We start from the raw sequence: 8,512 nt of genomic DNA, 5'->3' as shown, positions 1-8,512 counted from the left end.
TATTCCTAGTGCCCAGGCACTAAACTGAGCTGTATACCCGCCTAAGAATGCACACCCTGCTACCTTGCTAACAGTGCTCCATCAACTTATACGAGGCATCTCCAACTGCACAAATGCCTGGCTTCCAATTCCATCTGTTCAAATGCCCTGCTCCTCTCCAATTCTCTCTCCCAGCAGTGTTTGTTTGAAATCTAAGGACGTCGTCTATGCTAAAGACCCTACCTTCACAATTTTTTCTCACAACAATCTTGCTTTCTAGGTTAGAGTCATCTTCTGCTCCTACATCTGTTCCAGCCTGAGAATTCACCCATCAACACATTCCTGAATAGAGCTACTGTGGATGACTCTTCTCACATCTTGAATGATACAGGAAGAAGCATCAAGCCCCTACCTTCTATACCCCCACCCATACCAACACAGTCCCTAGCTTTCTTTCAGGTCAACAAAACACTCCTCTCTTGACTATTTTCTATAGCAACAGAACCTAACTTTGAATTTGTGATTTCTGTCCACTTTTTCACAACGAATTCTGATGTCTCTCAGGCAGATTCATATTTTTTCCTGAATTTTCATCTGTTCTTAAGGCAGTCCTAGTCCTTCTGCACAGCACGTAGGCTTACAGTGTTTCTCTGATTGATGTCATACTTCCCATTACAATCTGATTCTACCTGATTTCAAGAGAAAAAAAAAATCTATTTTTAAAGGTATTCCATGGCATTCTGGTACTGAAAATCTTCATATTTTCCATTTCCTGGCTAGGAAATGTCCATATGGGGAGAAGGCATAGAAAGAAAGATGAAGGAAGGGAGGGAAAGATAAGGGGGGAGGGAGAGGGGGAGGGGGAGGGGGACCATGCACTGAAGAGATTCTTCTTCAATGTTAAAAAGCAAAATGAAAAATAAACAAAAAGCAAAAGGAAAGATTGTTGAACTTTGTATCATGAAAACTTAAGCCTGTATGACAGAAGACTTCAGGAATGAAACTTAAAGAGATAAGCCAAACCAATTTGGAGTGAAAGTACAGGCATCATTGCCCTCAGATTCATAGGACCAGACAAGCAATATATGGAAGTGTGAACATACGTTATGGACAGACATTCACAGAAGGGAAAATTCAAATAGTCAGTAAATAGGAAAAGAGGCCCAGTGCCACTAGAAGCCAGGAAAATGAAAATTAAACCAGTAATATCTTACTGTGTCTCTCCACCAGATTGGTAAAAAGACTTTATTACTGAATTGTTCAAGGTTTGGGGGAACTGGGTATTTGAGGTATATGCCGGTTCAGTTAATTGCCCATTCTTTGGCACACAAAGTTCTTCATACACATTTCTGCTCAGGAGAAATTGCAGCACAGATATACACATTTTACTCATATGTAAAATCCCTGTGCAGTGAAGTTTACAATGGACAAAATTAGGAGCATTTTAGCTGTCTATCAACAAAGAAATAGTTAAGAAAATTTTATATACAACTATATACAACAATATATTGTATAGCAGTTAAAAAGTACATACTATAATGGATGTGTTTGTGTCAGCATAGACAGGCCTCAAAACGCCACTGCAAATTAAAAAGGCAAGCTGCAAAATAAGACTAATATAATATGACACTATGTTGTCAATCACACACACAAATAACACTCGAATGATATTGTGAAACTCCTAACAGTGGTTATCTCTAGGGATTAAGAAGTATGTCAGAATGGGAAGCAGAATAAAAGTAGTTACCATTTACCAGTGCATCGTAAGTAGCTTTCAGTGTTTACCTGCTTTATATACATTATTAAGCTACCCGGTGAGACAGGTATTAGGGTCCATTCTCCTCCAGATAAGGAAACCTAGCACAGATTAAGTAAGTCGCCTAATGTTGCCTGACCAATTAATTGGCCAGTAAAGTTAAATTTGCCCCTAGGCAATCTGACTCCAGTCACTCCACAAAGTCAAAGTAACAAGGTGGTGCTCATCAAGCACCAGATGATGACTGAGGAGGAAAACGGTTCTGGAATCACTCATATAGCTAAAAATTAATCATAAATAGCCGGGTGTGGTAGTGCATATCTTTAATCCCAGCATTTGGGAGGTAGAGACAGATGGAGCTCTATGAGTTCAAGGCCAGCCTGGTCTACTCAGTGAATTTCAGGCCAGTCAGGACCGCACAGTAAGGCCCTGTCTCAAAAAAAAAGGGGGGGGGGGATTAACCGTTTGTATGTAAAACAAATATTGCTCTATCTTAAATGGGACCACATCCAAAATGAAAAGAAGAATGAGTGAAGGAAGAAGGAGGGAGGGAAGGAACGGGGACAGAGGGAAGCGAAAGAAAAGGGCTCCTAGCCCTCTCCATCTGCTTGGTGATAAATTTCACAACCCTGACTAATCGCACACTTACAGTACAAAATCCATACCAGACTTTAATTTCATTTTAGGTGAGAGAAAGGGAGATAAAAAGGAAGACAAAACTCCTGTCGGTGGACGCAGGCATCTCTAGTCCAAAAGCATCTCAGAAAAGCACCATCTGTTTTGAGACAAGCTCTCCTTTGCCCTTGAAATTAATTCCTAACCCACAACGCACAGTTCTGTGTCATTACCCAGGAGATTTGCTTGGCCTACAGTCATCTTCGCTGCTTGGCTCTGACAGAACGAAAGGATGATTCCAATCAAACTGCAATCAAAGCAAGAAAGAAAAAGAGCATTTTTCTTAGCTCCTAGTAATCACCTATCCATTGTCCCCAAAGACCTTCCAGAACACAAGAGGCACATGGATCTAAGAGCTCCGGATTTCTTTTACTAATCCAGCTGCTCGGAAAATTTTGCCTCCTGTCTCAGGGATCCCTTCCAGACACAGATCAGGTTTGATGCCCATTTCTAAAATGCCTATCAGTGAGAGATAACTGTTAATACATGAGCTAAAAAGAAATTTGTATGAGGAACCATGTTCCGTCTTTCGTTTAGTGCGGAGAAAGTTCCAAGCCCAAGCACAGTGGCCTGAACTGTATTCTTAGACTTGACCAATCCACCATCAGAGGTCAACCTATTTTGGGGTGGGGTAACAGCTGAGGGACATGAAATGGGAGCGCCCCCGTGTGGTGGAAGCCTTCCATAACCCTGGTGGGGCTACTAAGTTTTTGCAGGTTAGTCTAGACCTCTCAAATCTGCGAATCATCCCCTTCTGCAGATATATGTTTTAGTGTTTTTTTTTAACAGCGTCTTTGTAATAACACTTTGTGACAAGAGTTCTTGTCCTATAAACCTTGAATACCGAAATAATTGTGACTGGCATTAACCCAGAATATTTTCTCAGTAATAGACATACAATCTGCTTACTCATATATCTCTCTTTGTCAACTCACAGTATACTTAATGTATCCTATTTCTTTGAGCAAGTTTTTATGTAGTAGTATCTGATTTTCTAAATGTCCTATGACCAAGGAAACAAATAACTCTAATGTCTGTCATTAATTCTAATGCAGTCCTTGAAAAAAAGAGCATTTAGTCCTATGAACAAGAACAAAATAAATCCTGTTCTTTTCCTCATCCCCAAGTCACCTTACAAACACAAAACACTGAAGCCCTTAGCCACAGCTTGCAGGATTTCCTTCCTCCCCTGGGTAGGAACTCGGTCCAGATATAGAACAAGCCTTGATTTTGGCAGCTTTTCTTGCTGCAGAAGCATGTTTCCTCATCCCCAAGAAAATATTCTTTCTCCTAAAGAGTAAAATGACAAAAACTAAAAGGCAAATTACAAACTGGGGGAAATGTTACTCTTCCACATGATGAAGCCCTTATCCAAAGCTGTCAGCATGAAGGTGACTCCAAAACAGGAAATGCCAATGGGCAACAAAAACTAGAAATCCTTCACTCTTCATTACAAAATTGTACATACTAATTAAATATATATATATAGTATAAATTTATGTGTGCCAAAAAGTTGAAAGAAACAAAAAAGTCCCTTACACTCATCATCAGAGACTCCATTCAAGGTTGAGCAATTGGCCCAGAAACAGCCTTTTCAAACGTAAAGGATCCAGTTCAAGATCTGACATTGTTTCCAGTTGTTGGAGCCTCTAGTCTTTCATGTCCTTAACCTTTGAAGATTATAGGACATTCATTTTTGGAGAACATATTCCACTGTAAAGGTGTTGGGGTTCCCAAGGTCATCCTTAAGTTCCATGATTTGCTGGGAGGATTCACAGAGCTCCATGGAAATTCGAATTTTGGCTAGGTTCATTACAGCCAGATAACACAAAGCAAAATCAGCAAAACAGAATCAGCATGATGGACAAACTCCAGAAAGCCCCAAGTGCACTCTCCGAAGAGCTGGCTCCAGCGGAGTCTCACGGGACATGTCTAATTCCCCCAGCAATGGCTTGTGAGACTTGTGAAATGTTGCCTACCAGGAGAGCTTACTAGAGACTCAATGCCCATAATTTTTATTGGAGAGGATCACGAGGCACTTTGCCTAATGAGTGACAAAATGCCAGTCTCCTCAAAAGAAAGCAGGTATTCAGGATAAGCTCCATTCCCTGTACAAATTGTTTAAGCACAGTAAGCCATTCCTATCAGTTATTATGGTGAGAGTACTCCTTAACCAATTTCCTAGCTGCCAACCAAGAGCCAGACTCATAAGCAAACCTTTCTAAAGACAGCCTCAGGCCTGCTGTGTTAAATAGCTCTTGCCTACACAGTGAATTTGTTTGATGTTTCTCATAATCAGACTCAGATAATGTATTTTCTGCTGGACTTTTACAGATGTTATATTCTTCCAATTACTATTGTGGGGTGGAACATGACAGTTAATGATACCTATTCTGGGTCCATTTTTTAAAATGTCACTGCCAACACCTGGCGGCTCTAACGTCCTACTTCTTTTTCTTCCTTTTCTGCCACACATTTAGGCAAGCTGATAAGAAAACCTGGGTGTTCTTTTCTTGCGTGCTGGTGGGAAGTCCAAACTATAGAAGGCCTGGCCCACATTAGGAACACTCATCCAAGTTCCATCCCATTAACTACAATAAAAGCCAAAGCCCAGCCATGCATGGTGTTATACGCCTGCAATCCCAGCTCGCAGGAGACAAAGGTGGGAGGATCACACAAGTTTGAGGCCAGCCTGGTCTACATAGTGAGCTCCTGACCAGCTGAGCCTGTCTGAAAAACAAAGAAACAAGCAAATAGTCAAGGCCAATCATCCCCTTTCTCTCTCAGCCATTTTCAGCCCTGGCAGGGTCCTGCCCTCCTCACCTCAGAAAGTCTCAGTATGAGAGCACTAAATCTCATCCCCTCCTTGCTGTGCATGGTGGCATGTGTGTGCACAAACACACACACAATTAATTTTAAAGGTAGAGAAGTAGTTGAATAAAGACATTCCAGTTGCCTCCATACTGGCACATGTGATCACAACCACACTCCCATGCCCACCCACACATACACCACAGATACACAACAGATACATGCACAAATTTTGAAAGAAATTTAAATTTTTTTTAAATATATTTTTCTAAATATGCTGGTTATAACTGGGGTATGATTCTTCCCAGGTCCTTTTTATGGATAGAGTAAGGATTTACATGCATGTATACCCACATCAAATTTCCATATGTCTATCTACCTTCATACATAAAAACCATAAAGTTGCACCAATACCACAAATTCCAATCCATCAATACAGATCTCTATAACTACTCAACCATCACAATGAAAAGCTAAGATAATTAACATATCATCCATTTCAAAAAGCTTCCTTGTAACAGATGGTGCTCATGCCTATAATCTCAGCATTCAGGAAGTATGCTGAGGCAAGAGGATCATAAATTCAAAGGCAGCCTGGGCTCTAGAGCAAATTCCAGGCCAGGCTGAGAGAGAGAGAGAAATTGTTTGCCTTTGAGTATAGTACTTTTCTTAGTTTTTCTATATTTTTCAAAAGTTTTTATTACATTTGTATTTATTTTGTGTGAGAAGTGGGGTAGGGTCAGAGGACAACTTGAGGGTGTTGGTCTCTCCTTCTACCATGTGGATGCCAGGGATTGAACTCAGGTCATTAGCCTTGGTCACAGGTGCCTTTACTTACTGGGCCATCTCACTGGCCCCTATGTTTTCAAGGTTTTAAAATAATATTATGGGCTGGAGAGATGGCTCATGTAGTGAAGAGCACTGGCTGCTCTTGCAAAGGACCTATATTCAATTCCCAGCACCCACACAGTGACTAACGACTGACCATAACTCCAGTTCCAGGGAAATTTGACTCCCTCTTCTGACCTCCGCAGGTATTGCATGGCATGGGTGTGCCTACAAACATGGAGGCAATACACTCAAACACTCAAAAAATAAAAATAATAAATTTGAAAAAAATATTTTTAAAATATTATTTTCATAATGAAAGATAAAAATATTTTCAAAGTTTTAAAAATAATATTACATGCGGCTGAAGAGATGATTCAGCAGTTAAGAGCACTGGCTGTTCTTGCAGAACACCTGGGTTCGAATCCCAGTTCCCACATGACAGCTAACAGCTGTCTGTAACTCCAATTCCAGGGGATCCGTCACCCTCTTCTGTCCTCCATGGGCATTTCACGACACAGGTGCACTTACACACATGCAGGCAATACATGAATACACATAAAATAAAAATAATAAGTAAAAATATTAAAATAATAATATTATTACATGTCTTTTCAGTGAACGGTAAAAATATTTTCAAAGTGTTCTCCCTCTGCTTCCCTGGGCCTGCACAACCTGGAGACTTCTCTCTGGGGTAAGTCGATCACACCCTCCATACCTTGACTCCCCAGCCTCATTCACCCTCCCATCTCCCCCACCTTCCCTCCTCCTAGCCTGGGTCCTGTCCCATTCCTTGTCTTGGCACCGCAGACACCGGGGGAACCACCACTGCTTCCTGATCCTTTGCATCCAGACCAACTCAGTTCCTTCTGGGGTCCCCAGGAGCCCTCTGGGCCTGGCACCACCCTCACCTCTCTCTTCTTCCCTGGGCTGCACACCCATCAGCCTCTTACCTGGATGATGGGGCTGAGCTTTCTGCTTCCTGATCCTTTGAATCCAGACTAACCAAGTTCCTCAGTGCAGTCCCCAGGAGCCCTTAGGGCCTATTCCCGCCCCCATCTTCCTTTGCATCTCTGGGTGGCACAGCCACCAGCTGCCCTAGATTAGCATCTTTCCTGGGGTCAGCTCCCACACAGGTCCAGCCCCCAAATTCCTGAGGCCAAAATCGTTCCTGGAGGGATCCAGACCTTAGGACAAAGCCTGAGAGCATCTGATCCTCATCTGACTTGGGCCTCTGTGGGAACTCCTGAAGACAAAAGCAATTGGGCCACAACAATATAAAATCAAAAGAGAGAACAGGAAGCTTAGATAAACCAGCTTTTCATGCCCAAAAAATAAGCCACAAAGACACAAAAAGTTTACAAAAAGAAGCAGACCTAAACCTGAAGGCTTGAGACTCACACATTTTAAACTACAAAAGAAATTCACATGTCAAAATCACAGAGAAAAAATAATAACATGAAAAACCAAATAACATATCCCCACCAAATGCCAATAGTCCTCTAGAGGAGCACAATGAGAACCCCCTAGAGACAATGCAGGACATGGAACTCAAAAGAACAATGATGAATATCATAAAAGAATGCAGTGAATTTAAAGGACACACAAACAAGGTAATCATAGATCTGAAGGAAGATAGGGATAAACTTCTAAATGAATTCAGAAAAGAGCTAGAAATATAGAAGAATATTCAGGCTGAAATGAAGAAGGACACTCAGTAAGCCAATTAGAAACAACAGGAGAAAGCCTCACCAATAGGATGAATGAAATGGAAAACAGAGTATCAAGACTGGAAGATAAAGTGGACGAACTGGACCACTCAAGAAAAGACTATGAAAAATTTAAGAAATCACAAGAATCGAATGTGCAGGAATTGAGTGATACCATAAAAAGACCAAACTTGCAAATCATAGGCATACAGGAAGGAGAAGAATCCCAAGATAATGGCATGGACCGGATTTCAACAGAATCGTGGAAGAAAATTTCCCAAAATTGAAGAAAGACATTCCCAAACAAATGCAAGAAGCATATAGAACACTAAACACAAAGAACAAGAAAACAAACTCTCCATGGCACACCATAGTAAAAACACTAAGCATACAAAACAAAGAGAAATATTGAAAGCGGCAAAACAGAAACAAGTCACATATAAAGGAAAACCCTTTAGGATTACAGCTGACTTTCCAGTGCAAACTATGAAAGCCAGAAAAGCCTGGACCAAAGTATTCCCAGTTTGAAATGACCACAGGTGCCAACCCAGATTACTATACACAGCCAAAATGTCTATTTTAGTTGAAAGGGAAAGAAAAATCTTCCATGACATAAATAGGCTGAAGGAATTCATGTCCACAAAACCAGCCCTTCAGAGAGTTAAGAGCTGAAGAAAGGAATGACTATACCCAAGGGGTTGCAGAAAGAAATCCAAGGAGAGTATAACAGTGTAAAAGTACAGCTATAGCAAGA

The 8,512-nt window shown here is 41.1% G+C and overlaps 1 pseudogene; it reads right to left on the bottom strand.

Annotated features, from left to right (window-relative positions):
• Positions 1 to 590: 590 nt before the first annotated feature.
• Positions 591 to 8,512, bottom strand: part of LOC103744480 — a 26,661-nt pseudogene continuing 18,739 nt past the window's right edge.

This window comes from Nannospalax galili, unplaced genomic scaffold (genome assembly GCF_000622305.1).
Source record: "Nannospalax galili isolate Female #2095 unplaced genomic scaffold, S.galili_v1.0 scaffold281, whole genome shotgun sequence".
NCBI lineage: Eukaryota > Metazoa > Chordata > Mammalia > Rodentia > Spalacidae > Nannospalax > Nannospalax galili.
This window is presented reverse-complemented; position numbering and strand designations above follow the sequence as displayed.